This window comes from Chelonia mydas, chromosome 11, assembly GCF_015237465.2.
Source record: "Chelonia mydas isolate rCheMyd1 chromosome 11, rCheMyd1.pri.v2, whole genome shotgun sequence".
NCBI classification, from domain to species: domain Eukaryota; kingdom Metazoa; phylum Chordata; order Testudines; family Cheloniidae; genus Chelonia; species Chelonia mydas.
The window spans coordinates 48,921,492-48,943,772 of NC_051251.2; the positions used below are offsets into that span (position 1 = coordinate 48,921,492).

Consider the following 22,281-nt stretch of genomic DNA (forward strand, 5'->3'; position numbering starts at 1 on the left):
GGAACTGAGAATTGCCGGCAGCATCTCGTGTGGTGAGAATGATGTTTGCTTCAAACCTTGCTTAGTTTGGTAAAATTTAGGAATTAGCTTGCGTTTTTTTTCTTGTTAGGTCTTTTGTAACCAATTCTGACTTCTATGCATTACCACTTATAATCACTTAAAATCTATCTTTCTCTAGTTAATAAAACCAGTGTGTTTGATTGAAGTGTCTACTTAGGTCAACAGGGCTGGTATGTATTCATTACCCATTGTTGGAATGACAGACTATTTATGAGCTTGTACTGGTCAGTAGCTCACTGGATAGTACAAGACACATTTCTGTGGGGTAAGGCTGGGACTGAGAGATATGCGGTATTTAGTAATTTGATAGACTGCTTGATTTGGTGGTTTTGTTTGGAAATCTTTGTTTATTTTTTTTCTTATTTGCTGCCTCCAGTCTTTAGTCATTGTGGTCTTAGGGAAGGTTTGGTTTGTTGTACTTTTTTAAAAGGCAGCTTTTTTTCAAGTGAGAAAAGTATAAATTTTTTTCATCCATCCAGAGCTCAAAAATGATTGAATAGAATTTGTTCAGATCTTTAAAAATAATCTTTAAAATCTTCTGAGGTTAAAAGGTTAATTTTGTAGAAAATTTTGAGCAAGGCAAAACACAGAACTCATAACTGAAGTTGGTTTTGCACCTTACCTATCGAGAAAAATCCTGAGAACGCAAGGATTTGCATTGCCGTAGAAGTCACATTATCTTAAACTATGCTTTGGAAGTATGGTAGATAACTCACTAACCAATTCTCTCTCATTGCACGGTGCTCAGGCATTGGTGCACTTCAGTCCCTCAATAGTTTAGTCTCTTGAGGTTTTCAATACTTTGATCTAATTCTGGTTGTTTGCTTGGTGTGGAGGTGTCTGGACAGTATTTAGTTGCCTGATGTTCTGTACATCACAGACTAGATGATCTGGTGGTCCCTTCTGGCCCTAAACTATGACTCCCTAAGTTATGAGTGGTGGGGTGGGGGGGGGAAGGTAGGAGTCACCTCATCACTAGCTTATACACTGTTTTTCATGCAGTATAATACTGGTCAAACATTTCTGTCTACAGTTTGAGATGAAGCCCCAAAAACAACGTGAACTGATTACTTGATTCATATTCTGAGTTTAGAATATTCATTAATTCATTAAGTGAGGCCAAATACACATGCACCTTAGATGTCCAAAGAGACTTCTGGCAAACTCCATTGGATCCAGATGCAAACAAGATGGTTTTTACCACAGATCAAGTATTTTACCAAATTTCATTTATGTTGCAGAGTTTGTGTAAAGAGCCAGTTACCTTTTACCGGTCAATGGAGTAAGTAACATTCATACATGGTATAGTGTAACCTACTTCAGCAAAACAGCAATATATAGAACTTGCTGGCAGGAACAACTTAAGCATCTGGATTCAGCAACTGCAGCTATTTCAAATGCCAGTTTAAATGTCAGCCAGAGAGAGTCCATCCCAGCCTTTCAGGAGACAAACACTTGGGGACATCTGGTAGGTCCAGCAGGCGTTTTAGCAAAATTTGGCATTTGAGAGTTAAAGCAGCTGGAGAGACTGACTCTCTGATCTGTCAAGTATCACTCAGGAAAACATCCTTGTTAATGAAAGGTCTTCAGTGTGTTCCTAAAAGTTAATCATCTGCTGAAGACCCTTCCTGAACAAGGATGGAATCAGTTGAAGTATTTTCCTGAATTAGGGCCTTTGATTATAAACCCCTCAGGACAGGGATTTTTTTATGCATTTACTGGGAAGTGCCAAGATCATCTGGGGGTGCTATAAAATAAAACATCATAATCAATAGACTTTTATTCCATCAACACAAAGGAGCTACAAAAATGTGACAGTATTACTATACAAATATGGTCATATAGCTATGACCATACTGAAAGAGGAATAGACTATATCAGGATAAGGCATTTTATACCAATAAAACTACACCCCCACTAGGAGCTGTACCAGTATAACTATATCAGTAAATATAAAAATCACTTCCCTAGCTGAAATAGTTAGAGGTACAAAAGCTGTAGCAGGCCCTACCTGCAGTTGATGCAAATGACATAACTGGGAAAAGCTAGGGGTGGAGTTGAAATGTGCTTACTGCAACAAAGGATTCTGGGAAAATAACTGGCTATAAATAACTAGGTTCAGCTGAAAGCAGGGAAGTTTGAACCTGATTATCAGTGCAAGGGGAGTTCTTCTGCAGTTAGAAAGGGCTTTTAAGTAGTTGTTTTGGAGTGTTGCAGCCAAAGATATCAAAGGCTATAGAATCTCTCCTGTGCGAGGTGCTCAAGTGTCCTTATTCAGGTTCTTTGATTAATGTTTGTTTTTCCTCCAGTTCTTTCGGCACAATTAAACCAACTGAAAGTCTGTTCATTACAATTCTGGAATGAAAAGTTGGGTTTGTTTGTTTGTTTTCAAAGTGTCAATGCTCTGCCAAAACACAAGCCCGTCATTGGGGCTCATTGTGTTTGATGTTCAGGTGCAGCTTGGTAGCTCAAGACCATTTCATTTTCAATCTTGGTTTGTGCTGCAAGTCATTCACCGTGCCCTACAAAAACACACAAGTGTGTTCTTCTCATATTTTCTCTAAATAATAATTAGCAATAAAATGATGAATTACTGTAAGCAACTTATTGAGAGGTACAGAATTTAGCCACCACCTTCTGTGTCTGCACAATTCAGTGGCTCCCTTGTTTTCAGTACTAGCAGTGGCTAATTTAAACTGATTTGTTCAACTGATTTTTTTTTTTATGTTTCCTGTGGTACTTGAGAAAAGCAGCTAGATCATTCCTCGTGCTAGAGCCACTTTGTCACCATACAACTGAAGCAAACAGTCCTAAAGTCAATACAGCCACTTCAATGTTGGTTGTGTACGTGCATGTGTGCCGGTCCTTCAATGGCAAAAAGCAGATTTTGCAGCTTCTACTCTTCACAGCTAGAACTGGAGAGAACATTACTATTCTAGACTCACCTACGTTCCAATGTATTGGGTTAACTTCACTAATGGCAAGGGATCTGCCGAATCCTGCTTAACAACAAATATGGCTGCAATTCATTTTCCTTATTGCCTTTCCTTGCCTAATAGAAAATCAAACCTACTTTGAGCCTTCTTAGTTTACTAAAAAGAAAATTGTTTAGACATTGGCTTAACTTTCCCTTTGCCCCATTATTTGCTGTTTGAATTAGTTTAATATGTAAGTCAGCTTTAAATCTATTTCCACTGCAGTGTGGCAAATACCTAGCCCTGCCAAGTTGCTATCACATTTCCATTCATGCCAATGGCAGTAGTAGCAGCTACTCTCTGCATTTTATTGTTCATGTAAATGCCTGGAAGTAGTGGCAAACTGTAACACTTTTGATAGACAGGTTCTGGCCATTAAACCTACTACAGTAGCCAACAGTATCCCAGTGATTTCATTGAACTAATATAGCAGAGTGATGTCAAATTGTCAACACATTGGCTACATATGGCGATGTCATTTTCTATTCATCCTAATGGCAGTACCTCCCTCCTACCCTTGGTGTACCTTAACACACAACATTTTATTATGAGAATTTGGTGAAACGATCAGTTTTATTTTCAGTTGGATAGGTAATTAATATTGCTTATTAAGCCCTAAACTATTATTAATTTCCTTAGATCTTTAATATAGTCATAAGAGTTTGACAACTTCTAAACGTCTATGTATAGTGTTGTTAAACATAATTATACTATTCTTTCATTTAGTCAAATGTGTAAGATTAAAACAGTTGAATCCATATAGTAGAGGATTGATAGGAACACCAAAAAGAATCATTCTACTGAAGACAGAAATCCTGCAGTGAAAAAATGGACTATATCATCTAGCAGAGCTTTTCCATCACTAATTCCTTCACTGAATTTTTTGTTTTTCCAGGGCTAAGAGCTTGAATACAATTTTTGTTTGATACAATGGACACACAACATACAAGAACAGAATGCTTATTTAACTCAGTTCTGCCAGGATTTTTCAAGATAAAGAGAAGAATAGTATCTCAAGAACAGTTTTTAACAACGTGCCCATTTAATCTACCTGAAAGGGAACATATCTTTGCCCTCTTACTTTGCTTTAAGTTATTCCAAATAAACATGAGAAGAGTGAGGAAAAACTAAACATGTTTTCTTCACAATATCCATCTTCAGGAAATAAATACAATGGATTTGGGTTCATACAAGTTATTCCAAAAGCTCTGTAGCATTTTGTTGCAGAATTACAGGCCTAAAATTTGTCTGTTAAGTGCTATAAGTTAAATTGGGCAAATACTGAAAAAAGTCAGTGAATATTCATTTAAAATTCTAAATGTATTTCATTTGACCTTATTCTCATCTTTTTTTAACAATATATTCTAGGACATCAGTTCAGTAGCCAGAATTATGCTTCAATACTCAGTGTAGCCACCAGTAATGACTGGTCAGAATTTTTCCATCAAAACTGGAGATGGGGCAGGGGCGGTTAGAACAGAAAACTGGATTTTCAACTCAATGACATTTTTGCAAAAGTGTTTGCTTTACATGGAAAATTTTGCTTTTAAAAAATCATACAAAAATAGAATACGTAAATATCAAAGTTTTCAGTTTTAGGCAGAAAATGAAATAACGTCTCTTTGGAAATGTTGCCACAGAGCCTAATGAGACTCGTAGTTCGGGTGCCTCATCCCCACACCTACTCTCTTCTATGAGTTGAGTTCCAGTTCCGACTATATCTCCCATGATGTACAGGACCAGGGAATCTGATCATGCACCACAGTGGCCCTCCAAAAGTGAAGACCATGGTGTATCGTTGGATATGTTGTCTAGCCAGGAAGCTTGGCCCATAGAAGACAATGAGAGCATGAGGCACCTGAACTCCAACTCCCATGTGGGATCACAGCACCATTTCCAAACCACAACTTGGAGTTTGGTGTATTTGTCAAGAAGTCAAAATTTCCTTTGTGCATGCTTGGGGTGTGTGTGGCAAGATGGGGGAGTAGAGATATGTGGAGATGGGGAACAGTTTCCCAACTATCTGTAACAGACAGTCAATTTCAAATTTGTAATCCTGGGTAATAAATATTCTTAAGTTTGAGTTTGTTTAGTTTCAACTTCCAGCCATTAGATCTTGTTATGTCTTTGTCTGCATGAATAAAGTCCCTTCTATCATCAAAAATCTTCTCCCTTTGTAGGTAAGTATAGACTGATCAGTGATGCTTAGAGTCAGGTTTCCAGTAAAGTTACATATCAATCAAGGGGGAAAGTGACATACCATGGGGCATTTTAAATTTTAAAGGAACAATTGCAACAAATTGCTCACAGAGGAGCTACAGGCCACAAGTAAGTCACAGAAATTATCTAACAATTTCAAGGGGTCAAATAAAATTTCTTTAAAGTTGCTTTGTTCATGAACAAATCAAACATAAAAGAGGCAACATAAGTTTGTTACTCTACTAATTATTCACCCAGTTCTAACATGACAAACATGGTCAACACATTTTTCTCTCTTACACTCATGTTGCTAAAATATGGCCAATTGTATCGTGCAGATTTTGGGGCAGATTCCCATCTGGTGGTAATCAATTTAATATCACTGAAGTCAATGGAGGTATGATTACACTAGCTAAGAAGCTGATTTAAAGATTGATGTCATACTCCGAAGGTATGTTTTTCTATAGAGTTTGCTCTTTTAAAACTTCATAAGAAGAACAGTAGTCAGTACATTGAAAAAGCATAGTGCAATGAGAACATATCACATTGTCGCTAATTAAAATTAAAGTGACCTCACATCCCTTCTGTTACGTAGTGCTTGCTGGGAAAAGAACAAACCAAAACAGCAGTGCACAACGTACAATGGAAGGCAGTATGAGAACATATGGTGTCCCTATGCTTCTCTCATGAGCAGGGACAGGGCCTTACTAGGTGAGGAACCTGCTGTGGAGAAACAGGGTGGTGTTGGAAAATCTAAGGGTATCCTCTACTAGAACAAAATTTTGAAGACATGACATTTGGGGTAATCTGGTTTTAAAGGACTCAGGTGTTATGGGCCTTGAGCCCTTTCAAACTATGAGCTGTAGTTGCAAGTACATGAATGATTAGGAGCAAGCATGTGACTTACAGAAAGCCAGGCTTCCTGCATTTTAGGCAGGAGCAGCAGACAGGAGAGACCCCCAGTTAGGGAAGCTCTAGTGTGGGTCTCTACATAATAACTAGAAAGTGCTGCTAAAGGAGAAGGGCGTGTGGTCTCCCCTGCAACCTTTGGAAGCTGCTAAAACGTTGGGTGGTTAGTACCTAAACTTCTGACTTTTTGTTTGCTCTTGTTTGGGAACTCTTATTTGAAAATAAAACCAGCTCTTAGGAAAGGGTTGGATTATATGGTTGTTGGGGGATTTAGAACTTGTCTATATGGACGAAATTTACTGCCACTATTATACTGGTATAGGCATAGCATAATAGCTAAGCTGTTAAACTCCCTGTGTGGAAAAGGACTAATTCTGCTTTCCTAGCCAGCAAGTTTGGTCACCAGTTTACATCCCCAAGGGGATGTTTTGGGAGGTCTCTGAAATGAAAGAGAAGAGCTACATAGAGTTGACTCATCACTACAGTGTCTCATCATGGCTGTATATATCAGGCTCTCACCTGCTACCAATGGTCACTTTGGTTCTACACCTCTTCTCGTGACTCTGCCCTCCATCCAGGTCATGTTTAGTCCCACCCCTTCCACAGTGAACAAGAAGTCCAATACACTAAACTCAAATACAACTCTTCACCCCTACCCAGGCTCCCTCTTCTACAGAATTTTCACTCTTTTCCACATTCTGTGGGGTTGTCATCCTGCTCTTTGATATATGATAGCTCTCAAGGTTTTCTCCTTGGAGATCTGGCTCCAAATTCAACAGTCCTTCTCCCTACATGTCAGAGGGTTTCCTCACCACATTTCCCAGTGGCTAATAGGAGAACCCAAGCACTCCCTCTACTCTAGATTCCAGTCCAAGGCCTGTAGTGAGCAGCTAAACTCTGTTCCCTAGGCTCCTCATGGACCTCTTCCTGTCTTTATATTTCTTCAGCTCCCCCTGGGCTTTATTGTACTCCTACCTCTCTCTAGATGTTCCTTTCACTCTCTAGCAACCAGAAAGGGACTGCAGAATTCTCTGCCTGAAGCCCCTCTCTCACCTGGGCTTCCTCCCTTTATGCTCATGACCCAGCTCCTCCCTGAGCTGAGCCTGGCCCACCCTCCAGATGCAACCAGGTACCTTAATTGTGTTCTTTAGCTCCTGTTAATCCTTTTATACCACCCATCATAAGCTATTGGAGTCTTCTCTCCTCCTCAACTTCCAAGAGATGAAGAGAGCAACCATTGCCCTGGAGGCCCACAGAGGGAAGAGGAGCTGTAGATGGAGCTAAATTGAGCTGTAAAGCACAGGAGCAACACAGACTACAAGCCACATTCCCTACCATAGTTCTTTGGTCATGCCTAGGCTAGCATTAGTCAATGTTAGCTAATAGACTTGAACTACTGCATTTTTAAATCCCTCTAGCAGAGAGGAAACTGTATTTTCACATGTGTTAGCTGGCTGCAAAGAATCCTAGGGGTTCCTTCCCTTCCACTGTGCATGCATGTCGTATTAGATAGGAGAGAGGGGGAATGAGCATGCTGAGTAGCCAGCCAAGGAAGGGAGAGGTGACTTATGCAATAAAAGCACTTGAACCCTCACTTTTTCAAGGTGCTTAAAAAAAATGTCACAGAAACAGGGCTAGCATTCTGTAAATATTTTTTTTAAAATAAAACTGAGTTCAGTGGCAACTTTGACCAGACGGCACCCCTTGAAAGAAAAAAAAAGTATTACTCCATTATCTAACAGAGCATTTTCCCCCCCAACGCCCATCCATAAAATAGTTTCCTCATTCTCCTCCAAATGTGTATATGCAACTATTAATATTCATGTGAGCCACAGGACAGTGTATAATATCCCCATCCAAGTATTTAATATTCTAAAGTGCCTCTTCATACCATCATGCATTTTTCAAGCCAATGGCTGATAGGTCATAAAATATAGTACCCACTCAACTTAGAGGTCAATGGATGCTTTTGTAGCCACATTTTTGGCAAATCATGTTCCATATATCCATTTTGTTCACTCTGCCAGTGATTGTCAGCCATCCCTCTGAATGTCACTACAAGAAACTGTGACGATCAAAGATATGAACCATGCTGCTGTAAAGTGACCTTCAAGTTGCTAGCACATATCACGCTGTGTGACTGAATCAGCATTCTCTAAATACATTATTGCTTTTTTTTTTTTAATATCCATGTCAGCTCTCTTTTAAGCAATTTTTGGATGACCATTGATTTGACACAATTTACGATAACATGCTGTTTTCAGACACAACATTGTAAAATATTATTGAAGTGTTGAACCCCTACTAGCCCTAAATATCTCTGCAACTCAAAGTTTTCTTTTCTCACACGAATACAAGCTGCTATCTAATCAAATCTGACAAGGATTCTAAAAAACATTTACCCTCCTTCAACACAAATTTTATTGGCAACAAGAATTTCAGTCTTGGAAAAATAAACTATTTGCTGCTTAGTCCTTTCTTTACTTTTATGAGATATTATTTCCTAACTGCAGGCGTTTGGGTGAAACTGCTTGAATTCCCTTAAACTGTGTCTATTAAAAGGCTACTGGTGACAGACAATAGATTGGTGCATGTAAAACAAATCTTTTATCAGATTATTAGCCCACTGTTTGACTGTATGAGGCCACTTATCTAAGTAGATTTTTTTTGTTAGTTTATGTGCAGTATTTGAAGTACACAAAAAGAGGTAGCAGCATGAGTGACATGTAGTCCAGTGCCAATCAGCCTAAAGACAAGGTGTTTTCTTTCACAGAGTTCCAGAGGAAATTTAGCAAGATTAGGAGAGGCACAGTGAACCTATGGGAAGGTTATTGCCATTTTATTTCTTGCATTTTTTACATAAACAATGCTGACATCTTCTGGCAAGCTGCAGTTATTGAGTTCTTTCAAGTAATAGCTGTTTTGGGGGCTACACAGGACAGCAGAGCCATACTGGGAATGGCAGAAAAGCAGTGTTCACTATTACAAAGTACACAAAAGGATAACTATTAAGGCGAGTGAAAATGAAAGAAACAATTCCATGAAAATAATTGCTAGAACAGAGTGGTCGCCAGAGTTATACTAGTTAAAAATGGAAGTGATCTACTTGTATTAGGTTGAGTCCATCCTTCTTCCAATCGAGGGTCGTTTCACTACAGCAGGGTCACCATTGCTTTGTCTAGTCTGCTTTTTTAAAAAGAGCCAAATGACAGGGGTTACTTTCCCTTGTGAGACTAGTCCACATTCCTGAGAGATCTCATTCTTAGTTCTTGACCCTGCAAAATGATCCACACAAAAGAAACCCCATCTCCACATGAAGTCCCATTGAAAGCAATAGGCTTCTGAATGATCACAAGTGTCCATCTGATAAGATTCCATTGCAGGATCAGGGCCCTAATTTGGAGGGGCGGGGGACCTAATGAGAGTCACCCTCAGCTGCAAAACAAAATCAAAGACACTGAAAATTATGCTTGATTGGCCTTTAATTTAACAGTAAGAAAGAGTAATCTGAGAAAAAACAGTATGCAGGTTTCCTTGTGCAGAATTCCCAAAACAAAATGGAAGAAAAATACAAAATAAAAGTGACTGCCTCCACAGAGTCATTTGGAGGTTTGGGACCTTAAATACTAAATTACCTCTCCTCCTAGGTTATTCCTTAGTTCTGTAAACAGTACAGGAGCTAAACTTAATGGAAGTTTCATATTGCATATGTGCAAAATCCATTTTTCAAGAGTAAGTATTTTTCTTGCAACCTACCCAGGACAGCTTCCTGAAAACCTTCAGTGGTGAAGTTCAGCTCTCTTGACTTATTCATGGTCAAAGAAAAAGCTTTAAATGCTTTTGCAAAAGATCCTCATTCGAATTAAGCAAGAGAATAGATTCCCCCCCCCCCTCCCAGATACTGGTTTTTTGAAAAAATAAAGTCAGCTTTGGGCTGGCATCAAAATATGGCAAATGTGAGCTGAAATGACGTATTCTTTAACGTAGTGTGAGCATGTGCCACTAGAGAGTACCGTGGAAGTATAACCTTAACTAGTTTCACTGAATAAGTCCAACCATTAGCTACAATCTACTCCTGCAAATTGATAACAGAAGCCATTTCTAATGGAAAGATTAGGATAATAGGAGTTGCCTCCAGGTCAAGTTACCCAGATATTTCACAATAGCAGAGCTTCCTCTAAAGCAGGATCCTCAGCATCATGGATAACGTATTTCTCTATGGTTTCCTAGTTCTAATTCTGACAGCAGAATCTATAGAACAGTCATCAGTTAAGCTAGGTAGCAAGCATGTTAAGGGCAGATTTCTCATTAAGCCCAAAAATTTAAGTGGTGGAAGAATTCTTCACATTACATCCTGCCTACAAATTCAGATTCCATGCCTGGCACAATGCTTACTTCTCATGCTAATTATGGGAATGCTACTTGTGACTGAACTATACAATAGTTTTAGTTATTTGATCCAGTAGACAAATCCAACCTTAAATATGTAACTATGTCATTTAGGTCTGAAAATTATTCTCTGTAAGTTTATTTAACTCAGCGAGCCTTTTAAATAAAAGCTGGGACTTGGCAGATAGGAAAAGCTAAGCAAAGTAACGTTGGCGAAGCCCTAACCTGGTTTATTGCATTAGCCTTTCACCTTTTGAGATCAGAGTGAAAGAACCCGAAACACAAGTGGAAAAGCATATGATAGTCTGATCCCTGCTTCTGCCAGATGTTTGTACAATGCCAGCAAATGATTTGACATGATCAGAAGTTACGATGAAAAGACTTTGGGATAAAGTGATAGGACAGCATAACTATATCATCCTTTCAGGTTCTTGCATAAACAGGCTCAATACATGACAGTATTTCCTTTGAGGTCAATGGGGCTATTCATGTGCTTGAATCAAGAGATTAAGAACTAAGAACCTTGCTGGAACAGGGTCTATAAGTAGGAGTTTCCACAGAGAGACGTAAAATGAATGCTCTCACTCCATGCTATAAGCAACAGTTAAGAGGGAGTATCTGAAAACCACACACAGTGTCATATGTAAAACCCAGTTCCACACAGCTTTGTCACTGCAATACCTGTAACATGACTAGCTCTAAGATTCCGGGCCTGGGCCAAAGAATGTTGAAGTCAATGGAAAGACTTCCACTGGATCAAGCTTCAAGTCCTCTCTATTGACTACTATAATTGTATGACTCCCTTTACACACAGTTCCCCTTAGCACAGGATACCCAACTTACCTCATGCTCAGTGTCCAGTCATATGGGTAAGTAACTTGGGCAATTGGTAATGGAACTTAGAGTTCTGGGTTCAAACCTCAATCATACTGATATTGACAAAATGATGGTCTGTATTAAATGAATTGGTGGCCTCAGTCCACATCACATATCCAAAACCTCTTCCCCACCACCACCACCACCCACAGGTACTAATGACACAATTAGCAGATAAACCAAGGCCTAAATGGGCATAGAAACCAAGTTACTTTTTCACCCTTGGAGATGGTCCCTCCAGGTCAGAGTTGACTGGTAAGATGGTAGGAAAACATTGCTGTCCTGAAACTACTCTTTAAATTAGCAGTAGCTGTCAATCAAGCACCTTTCCCTAGCACAAAAACTCACTTTAAAACATCAGGTGCTATAATATCACAAACATCTAAAAATACTCTTGGGCCATTTTTCAGAGCTAGAATAAATGTGGCATAAAGTCATCCATCACCTACAGGCCATATCATTTAGTCAATTAAAAAAAAAGAACAGATTGTTGGAAGATTTATAAGTCCATATTTGTAAAAAGAGTGTGTGAAATTCTGAAACATTAATAACAGTGCAAGAATATGAAAGAATTAGAAACCTGTACATTAATCAGAGCAGATAAGCATCCGTTTCTCTCGAAGATAAAAAGTGGAGCAGCCAACAAAACTTACAGTAGCAACAGGCACCCAAGATCAAGGTGAAAAGGAAATACCATTAAACAGTTCATAAAAGAAAATCATATGGCTGTTAAGGAAATTAAGAGTGAGATAATGGCCAGTTAAGAACGTTAAGGCACTTGACTTTGCCTTGACTCCTCTTAACTGGTTATCTACCCAGCAATATCCTTAAACAATCAGATTTATGTAAAATATGTATATTCTAATAAAACAATGTCTTAAATCAGGCACTGGATAATATCTTAGAAGCAAAAACATTTAAAAATGGCTTCTAGAGCACCACAAAGGATCTCCTAGATCATCTCATCCATTTCCTGCACATGCAGGTTTTGCCACTAGAGTATAGTTTCAGGTAATTTATCCAAGCTGGTGTGAGAAGTCCTAAACAACTGGCTTCCAGTATTACTGTGGAAAACCCCCCAACATGCTGTGCTCTTTCAAAACATACCAGAATAAGTGGTCCTTGTCCCCAGAAGCCTACATCACTTCCAATAATCACTGTGGAGACTTTCCCATAGACAGATACGTTACATCAGCAGGGAATATTTTCTGGTATTCAGTCTAAAACTTTTCCTCTCTTAAGTTTTGGGCCTTTACTTCTTATAACTCCTTCTCTCACACAATCATTCAGCTTCTGACTTGGTGTTAGTACCTTTCAAATATTTGTGTGCTGTTTGATATTTACCAAGAGATATGAAACATTACTTGCTTTTAAGTATCCAACTGTACCTCTTTTTCCTCGAGGAGTACACACTGAATTTGGAAAGGACTCTCCAGTCGATATGTTAAATGTTTAGCCACCTACAAAATTAAAAATATGTCAGAGGCTCAGGTAATAGAAGCCTGTTTTTCATAGATCTAAATATAAATAAGTCAGGTTGTGGAGAGTAAAAACAGCATCTTTTTACTACTACAGTTATTTTGCAAATGGTGCAAGCATTAACAATGGTGCTTCCAGAAATAGCAACTCAAGACAGCAGAGACAGTATTGTTCAGCCTATTGAAAATGGGATATAGAGCCTTTAGCCCATAGGTAAGTCAAACACAGACCAGATTAGTACTGACCAAAGTTGCTACCATTAGAAAGGCCTGCAGAAAATAAGCTCCTAGTCACAGTCCAGTTCCCAGGAAAAGAGACATCGATTTCACAAAACCCCTGCCACATTCAGAACTAATTACCACCTTTGTTGTCAATCACTGCAGAGAATCCAATGACTGGGTAATCCAGCAAGCTACCACTGCGGGAGAGAGGGCCCAAAACCAAAGAAGCCTCTGAAAGAAACTAACCCAGATAAGCATTCTAACTGTATCAGACCCCTTTCCTGAAAGCCCTGGCTGGGATGATTTAGTTGGTGTTGCTGGGGTTGGACTAGATGACCTCCTGAGGTCCCTTCCAACCCTGATATTCTATGAACCCTAACATGAAGCCCAAAAGAAGAATTCAAGAAAAATAATCAGTAGCAGGGTACACACTGGTGTATGTGTCTCCAACCCAGGGCTCTATTGAAATAAAAATATCAGGGAAAAATCACTAGTATTCCTTCGGTATCTAAAAGCACAAGAGCAGCCAACAGCCTGCTTGCTGTTGTGAGCCACCATTTTAAATCATACGCGCCTGCCGTGTCTCTTAATTTATAACCTCCTGCAGCACCAAAGTTCCTCATTCAAAGAAAGGGGAAACTGCAATATCATTTTCAGTTGGTTTTAATTCTTTGTGTGACATGTATGTTTTAATTTTGCATTCTCTGGTGTTAAATATCCTCTTGCTTCCTTCGGGCTAGGGGAGGCTCAGCAGAAAATTTTTTTAATAGTCTTTTAGAGCAGAAAAACAGCTACCCAGCTGATTGCACAGAGTGTGGAATGTAAGGCTGCTTGTATTGTGGCCAGGTGTTATATATACACAAACTCAGGCCTTGGTCTGACCTTCACTGAAGTAAACAAAGACACTCCCGTTGATTTCCATGGGCATTGGATCGGGTCCCCAATGTAAGCAGTTTGTGTTAAGATGTATAATAATTAGTGATACGATAATATAATACATGTACTTTTGTTTAATGACTACTATTCTTCCTCCAAATACTTAGTAGCCACCGAGAATAAAAGGAACACTTCCTTCCCCCACTGAACCATTGTGCCTCTACCACCTAAAGTTCCATGCTACATCATGATGTGCCTGACTAATTTGGTAGGATACTGACATACCCGATCCCCCCTACAGGGAGTCCCTCTAGTTTGGAGATGTCAAGGTTCCTTCCCCACTCTGAACTCTAGGGTACAGATGTGGGGACCTGCATGAACCCCCCCCCCCCCCGCAAGCTTACTTTTACCAGCTTAGATTAAAACTTCCCCAAGGTACAAACTATTTTACCCTTTGCCCTTGGACTTCCACTGCCACCACCAAACGTTTATCTAGGTTACTGGAAAAACGTGGTTTAGAAACGTCTTTCCCCCCAACCCTTGCCCCCTACTTCCTGGGGAAGGTTTAAAAAAACACCTCACCAATTTGCATAGGTGACCACAGACGCAAACCCTTGGATCTTAAGGACAATGAAAAAACATTCAATTTTCTTACAAGAAGACTTTTAATAGAAGTAAAAAAGAATCACCTCTGTAAAATCAGGATGGTAAATACCTTACAGGGTAATTAGATTCAAAACATAGAGAATCCCTCTAGGCAAAACTTTAGGTTACAAAAAGACACACAGACAGGAATATTCATTCTATTCAGCACAGCTATTTTCTCAGCCATTTAAAGAAATCATAATCTAACACATATCTAACTAGATTACTTACTAAGTTCTAATACTCCATTCCTGTTCTGTCCCCAGCAAAAGCATCACACAGACAGACTCTTTGTTTTTCCCTCACCCCAGCTTTTGAAAGTATCTTGTCTCCTCATTGGTCATTTTGGTCAGGTGCCAGCCAGGTTACCTTTAGCTTCTTAACCCTTTACAGGTGAGAGGGTTTTTCCTCTGGCCAGGAGGGATTTTAAAGGGGTTTACCCTTCCCTTTACAGTTATGACAGGGGACAAGGCACAATGCTGGGTATTGCAGGAAACTTTGCTCTACTGCTGTCCATAATGCACCTGTTCTGCAGATAAACAAAGGGCTTCAGTCTCCAGGCCAGTCATGCCTCTACCCTTCACAATCAGCCAGTTAAAAATAAAATTAAAAACCCCAACTCCCAATATTTTAATACATTGCCAAAATATTAGAGTTAATTACCCAGAATTAAATGTCATTTGTTTGATCCATCTACTGAATATAAAAATGTGTCTTTATATAATAAGGGGCCAAAAAGATACCCTGGCATTAGCAGTTGTAATTAACTCTACTGACAGATATAGAAATCCACCCACTTATGCCACAGTGAATCTGCCCCATGATCTGCAGACAAATTTTAAATTTAGAAAGAGTTCAAAGTATACTTTATATTATATTAAGCAGCTTCAGGCTAGGGGATACACTACTGATGCTAACTCAATATAATTACATTGGTATAGTCTATATCTTTCAGAGTCACAGTTTACCAGTGTGAACATTATTTCAACTATATTTGTTTAATGAGTTACAGAGTTCTTCTGTTCTGTTCTTGACCTTTCTGCCTCAATCAAAAGCAGATGTGCAATCATTAATATTGCTATGCTTTTTCCGTTCTGATTCTAAGGCCTATAACTGCCTCTACTTATTTATCCCTAACGAACCGAAGGTACTGTAGAAGAAAGAAGCCTGATTGATTCTGAGTTTAGATTAACTCATCAGTACCATCTGCATAAATAGCTTGCATGTTTGCTTTTAATGATGAGAAGGAAATATCACTCATTACTTCAAAGGCACATCATGCAATTATCTACATTCCATCTTTAAACTACTTATTAGCTTATTTGTTGCTCTAACCAATTAGTTTTTGTTGCCGAAGTTATTATTCAACATGGAGAAAATGAGTTGCTTTGTGATAACTAGAGCTGATTGGAACATTTATACAGAAATTTCATCAAAATATGCTGTTTAGTCAAAGACAAAACATTTTTCAGAGATCTATTGGTTTGGACCAAGTTTTCAAAGATATTTTTTGAGAAGGACCCAAAACATGCTCTCATGCTGTGTAGCTTGGTGATTAAGGCACTGGCCTAGGATGTATAGGATCCTGGTGCAAATCTCTGCTCTGCCTGATTCAATATGCTTTGAGATGAAAAACTCAGCTGTATATCAGGCCAAACAGAGCCTGGAACCAGCATCTTCTACATCTCCCAAGCCAGAGCTCCAAGCACGAGGCCACAGACACACATGCACCGTCAGATGCCAGCAAACCAAGCACGTGCTTGGGGCAGCGCTTTTCGAGGGGCAGCACTTCGCCCCCCCTCCCTTTTTTTTTTTTTTGCACTTCGGCGGCATTCCGCTTGGGGGTGGCAAAACACCTAGAGCCAGCCCTGCATGCACCTTTCTAAAAGCTCTGGTTTTGATCTCAAAAATGGACATTTCCACACAATTCTGTTCTTGTGGGGGTGGGGGGGAATTAAAGTTTTGTTTTTGTTGTGGAACAAAAACAAATTTTGAAACCTCACAAAACAGAATTATAGTCCCCTGGCCAATTCTAATATGAACCTTGTTCTTTTCCCCCTCAGTAAATATATATTTTTTAGATTGAAATCCCTCAGGACCATGTAGCTTTCCCCTCCCCCACTCTCTTATATGCACATTATAGCTAGGTGCTTAAAGAACCAGCAATCTAGTTCCGTAGGGTAAGCTGGTGTCTGTAACAGCCAACAACTAGAACCCCAACTTGTGCTTTATCTGGTAGATAATTCAACATCATTTTCTTTTCAGTCATCAGTGACTCAGAAACAAGTAATATCATTTTTCACAGAGTGCCACTCCCATTCCTTGTTTGACCATTTGATCCTCCCTAAATAGGTTATAACCATTGATTTTAGCATTCCAGTCATGCGAATCATCCCACCAGGTTTCAGTTACATCAACTAGATCACATCTGTGTTCAAAGGATTCCTCTTGTTTGAAATTAAATAATTTCTTCTCTTAATGTCCTTTGTTTCCTTGATGAATTTTATTCTCAACACCGGGATGTCTTGCTAAATGAGTACTCTCTTCATCCTCCCCTTTTGCTATTAGTTTAATGCCAAACTGATTACAGTAGCCAGCTTGTCCCCATGAAGATCGGTTCCCTGCTAATGGTCACTTCTTATCTTCAGCACTCCCTGATAGCAAAACTAGGAGACAGAGCAACTTTGCCTCATTTCCCTCCTGTTTTGATGGGCCAAATAGTTTCTAGCCCAATTGTTCATTATTGTCTTAATTAGTCAAGGCTTTAATAAACCACTTTTCTGGGTTTGGTAGGGGAACCTAGGCCTATTCATTTCTGTGGGCTCTAGGCCAGAGACCCTGTATGAAGTGTTCTATACTTGTGTGGTGAAAAACTCATGTAATCGCTCACAGTAAGCGGCAACCATGAACTCTTATTTTGTTTCATCGGGCACAGCAAAACTACGGATGACTATCTGCTAGCAAGGAGGAAACTGAGCCCCACCCCCCCCCAGAAAATCCCTTCCTCTCTAGGCAAAGGCTGATGGGTAGTAACAACAGCCCCACCAGCAAGTGCATTCTCCCTACATAAACTACAGTACCCCAATGCATACATAACAAAGTGGTTGGCCCCACTCTCTCCCACCACTTACTCTGTCCATAGCCTGCTTCCTACCATGCCTCCCTTTCAGGCTGTTCACCAAGAACATGTCCTGTGAGTCTTTCTTCCGATAGGTTCAGCTTCCTAAATAACTTCTCACAAGCAAATTCTAGGGAATAAGTTCTTTAGTATAATTCTCCTCTCTGTTCTTCCTTACTGACCCAGCAGTCCTTCCTTTATAGCAACCACCCAGCCTGGTTATCCCCAGCTGGACCTAATCCTTAATTATCTGCCTGCCCTCCAGGTGCCACAGAACAGGTTAATTAGGGTCACCAGCTCCCATTAACATTGTCGCTGCCACTATGGGGTATATATACTCCACCACATTCCCCTTCTACTGAGATGGAAGCTGTGATAAATGAAGAGGTATAGCTTCCTTTTATAGACACCGAGCCAGCCAGTAGCTATAAAATCCCTCGTAGTAGCTGTTGTTTAATTACTCTATCTGTAAAGGGTTAAAAAGTCTCACTACTATGCATAGGTAAAAGGAAGTGAGTGGGGACCTGGCCAAAAGAGCCAATGGGAAGGCTAGAACTTTTTAAAATTGAAACAAGACTCCCCTTTTGCCCGTCTTGTTGTTCTTGGGGAGAGGCAGACAGGGAGAAGTTATGCTGTGAGATGCTTGGGCCAGGTATGAAAAATCATCAGTATTATATCTAGAAACTACTCATCTAAAACCCCAGATATGTAAGTAGATCAGGAAATGTCTAGGAAAATGAGATTAGGTTTATCCCTTTTATTTCTTTATGGCTTGTGGATTCCACTGTGCTAACCCCAAGTGCTTTTGTTTTACTTGTAACCTTTAAGCTGGACCTCCAGAAAGCTATTCTTGATGCTTAATCCTTGTAGGGTTCTGGTTTTTTTTTAATCTAGCAAAAGCTTAAATTCTTAGATGTATTTTCTTCTTTTTTTATTAATAAAATTTACCTTTTTAAAGACCAGAACTGGATTTTTGTGTCTTAAGAGGTTTGTGCACATGTTGTTTAATTAGCTGGTGGCAACAGCTGACTTCCCCCCCCCCCCCCACCCTTTCTTTCTTTCTCAGCTCTTCCCCATAGGTACCTCCCCCGCAGAAGGAATTCCCAAGTGCGCCTTCCTGGGTTCTCAAAGGGGTTTTGCACTTAGGTGGTGGCAGCATCTACCAGTCCAAGGTCAGAGAAAGCTATAACCTTGGGAGTTTAATACAAGCCTGGAATTGTAAGTATTAATTTTTAGAGTCCTTGTGGGCCCACACCTTCTCACTTGAAGTGCCAGAGTGGGGAATCAGCCTTGACAGAAGCCATCCAAACTGTACAGCTCCATCTCTCCACAAATGGACCAATGTGCTACAAAACTAAAACAGTCTACCTTATACTACTGATCTAGCCAGTGGTTCACTTCCAGAATCTTCTGCCTTCTGTCTTTCTTTTGCTTGCAGGACCAGAAGAATCTCCAAGAAGATTATTTGGACATTGCTCTGTTTCAGCACCCTTCTGAGTTCAAGTATCCTTCAATACAGTGTCATTAGTAGGGCTCCATGTTTGTCACGGAGCTTGTAGAAGTCACGGATTCCATGACTTTCCACAACCTCTGACTTCTGCAGTGGCCAGTGTGGCTAACCCCAAAGCTGCCCAAGCAGCTGGCTAGGTGGTCCTAGAGCCAGCCGCACCAGCCATTACTGGAGTGGCTCTGTAGCCAGCCATACTGGCCACTGCTGGAGCAGCCCCGGGCAGCTGGCCTTGGGGACCACCCAAGCAGTGGCCAGTGTGGCTGGTTTCAGGGACCACCTAAGCAGTGGCTGGCCCTGGGGACCACCTGGGCAGCAGTCCCAGGGGCAGCCAGAGCAGCTGCTGTCAGCGGCCCCCAGCAGCTGGTGCCATTGGCCCTACCCCACCCACTGCAGCAGCCCCTCCCCCAGGGTGCCCCCTAACAGCAAACCCCCGTCCCCCCAGATTTAGTCAGGGGTATTTAAAGTAAAAGTCACGGACAGGTCACAGGCCATTAATTTTTTTTTTGCTTGTGACCTGTCCATGATTTTTCATGAAAATATTCCTGACTGAATCATAGCCTTAATCATTAGTACCAATCCACACCATCTCCAGTGGATCTTTGTCCCTTGACTTCAGAACCCTCTTCAGTGTTGGAGTGATGGTTAGTGTCTTGGCTCTGAGAAGACGACACACCATCCTGTTGTCTGCCTGTCCTTTGCAGAATGTTCTTTCCATTCTTCTTATTTTATAGCCCTCAATAGGGATCATTTGTCTTGGACAGATGAAGATACCTTTGTGGACAAGCTTGATTTTATTACAGGTTGAGCCAATGAGCATCCACGGGTGTGTCCCATACACCTCACTATTACATTTGGCCAGCTGGATGTTCAGATATCTTCCACAATTGCTATGCTGGAGAACTGGTATCCACTGGAAACATGTAGGTGTGTGCATTTCCTCCTGGTCCTCTTCTGTCTGGTGGTCAAAATATACCCATACTTATCTGCCTCCAGACATGTAAAATGATACCTTGAACTCTTGCCTCTAGTGGTTATGAACTACCCCAATTTGGTCGGTCTCTCTCTCTCTCTGATTCCTTGGTGGCCAGTTCCTTTCTTTCATTAATCTGAGTAGAGATACTTCTCAAACCTGGCTGCCCAGGAATTTCTGTTTTGTTTTTTTTGTTGTTGTTGTTGTTCCACAGCATCGGTACTTGCCCTTCTAAGCCAATATTTTTTTTTTATTTCCAGCGCAGCCACCAACTTGTCCTTCATACACAGGAAGTCCCTTCTGGCTTCAAGCAGGAAAGAAAACCGGACATTTCATTGCAGGTCACAGCCACTGTTTCATCACTTGCCAACACAATATCAAGTATAGAACTGTACCTAGAAGTAAAATCTCGCACATGCCCTCTCCAAACTCCCTCCAAAATTTTCCTGTTTTCACATCTCACAAGTTCACCAAGAAACTGACTTTTTGTTATAGGCTGCAATAATAGTTGTAATGATCTATTAAAGGAAGAAAACAAAGTTATAGCAGCCACTTTTAAACATTTTCTCCCCTTGGCTAAAATTGATTTACTTGTACTGTATTATTACATTAGTGCAATCTAGCTAGGATCTGCTTTATTTCCTAGTCATCAAAAAAGCCCATAAAGAAATCCAGAGACCTGAAACTGAGACCTGAAACTGAAGTTATCAGTCAAGTGACTAATTGCTCGATATACCTGATTCAGGGTGTTACGTGCACTTTTAAACCTAAACTTAAATCTGGGTAAAAAGGAGTACCATCAAACACTTAGTGTTCTAAACACTAAACATTTGTTTCATAGAATTTACTTCAAGAAGGTGGGTAACCTGGAGTCAGGGGAGGGTTCTCTGAGCTGCTGCTGAGTAACATTAAACCCACGGGAAGATAAATCGCATTTAGTGGTTAATTAATAGTTTATTATGTTTATTAAAACTGGGACTAGGTCAGAAAGAAACCTAATATATTTTGTAAGAGCCATGTCAAAAGAAGTTGTTAAAAACACCTTACACACACAAGGTTCCTGAATACTATCTACAAAATCAATTGAGTCACTGATTAAATGAAAGACTGGCCACAATCATTAAAGAATAACAATCCACACTCAAACCAGCCTGGAAAATAGCAAGTGCTTGCACACCTACAACTTACTTATGATATTTTAATACATATTTTTAACAATAAGTTTCTGTTGCTACAGGGAGCTCTTAGCCAATCAAGCCCTGATCCTGTACTACTGAACAATAAGAGCTTTGCCACTGACCTCAAAGAGTATAGGAGCAGGCCCTCAGAGTGTAGAAATCTATCCTCAATTTATTCCTTGTGACAGATGAACTTCAGAAGGTTTGGCATTTTAGAACCTGACTCTCATTCGTTTTCAATACCCACATCCCCTATGGATAGATATTATTTCAGCAAAGTTGGAGGCATATTTCTTGGAACATATGATTTATTATTATTTATTTATGCTTATTTTTTTGGAACTGGGTTGGATGTCCTTAATTATTTCTCAATAAACCACTGCTCCGCTGAACACATGATTGAAGTTGCAATAAAATCTCCCCCAAGGGTCCTTCTTCATCCATCTAGCTTCTCCATCCTCATATCAAATTCCATCCCACACTTTTTTTAATTAACCCATAGAACATTTCCTTGTCCCCAGCTCAACTGAATACTTCTCCCCACTGCCTTTGGTGAGGAACAATAGTGATTTGTTAACACCATTCAGCATCAGTTAATATCATACCATATTCTGAGCTCTCCAATCCATTTGGAGCTGATGCTGGCAAGTGACATTAACACCTAAGATTGGTTTAACTGTAGTTAGTCAGTTCCATTTGTCGCCCTGAATATGTTGGCATCCCCCAGACTGACAACCAACAAATGCTTTAGGAGAAAGAAGTTGATATTCACACCTACGAGTCCCATCGTACTGTCTAATTTCTTTACTTTCCTCTTACCTTTGATTTTACACTGTGTGTTGTCTGGATTATTGCTAATATTGTACAGCACTCCCA

At 40.1% G+C, this 22,281-nt stretch overlaps 2 long non-coding RNA genes across 3 annotated transcripts in view; one reads left to right on the forward strand and one right to left on the reverse strand.

Annotated features, from left to right (window-relative positions):
* The window catches only part of LOC122462428, a 199,872-nt gene extending 181,970 nt beyond the window's left edge, over window positions 1-17,902 (reverse strand). The window contains exons 1-2 of the long non-coding RNA XR_006284967.1: window positions 17,784-17,902; window positions 12,797-12,868 (exon numbers count right to left, since the gene is read on the reverse strand). This is a non-coding gene — a long non-coding RNA (uncharacterized LOC122462428). The remainder of the gene's footprint in view (window positions 1-12,796; window positions 12,869-17,783) is intronic.
* A 1,006-nt stretch (window positions 17,903-18,908) lies between these two features.
* LOC122462488 lies at window positions 18,909-21,163 on the forward strand. 2 transcript variants are annotated; one of them, XR_006285046.1, is made up of 4 exons: window positions 18,909-18,965; window positions 19,186-19,250; window positions 19,886-20,181; window positions 20,493-21,163. It is a non-coding gene; the product is annotated as an uncharacterized LOC122462488 (long non-coding RNA). The 2 variants fall into 2 exon arrangements; XR_006285045.1 differs by having other exon boundaries at window positions 20,488-20,505.
* The last annotated feature ends 1,118 nt before the right edge of the window (window positions 21,164-22,281 follow it).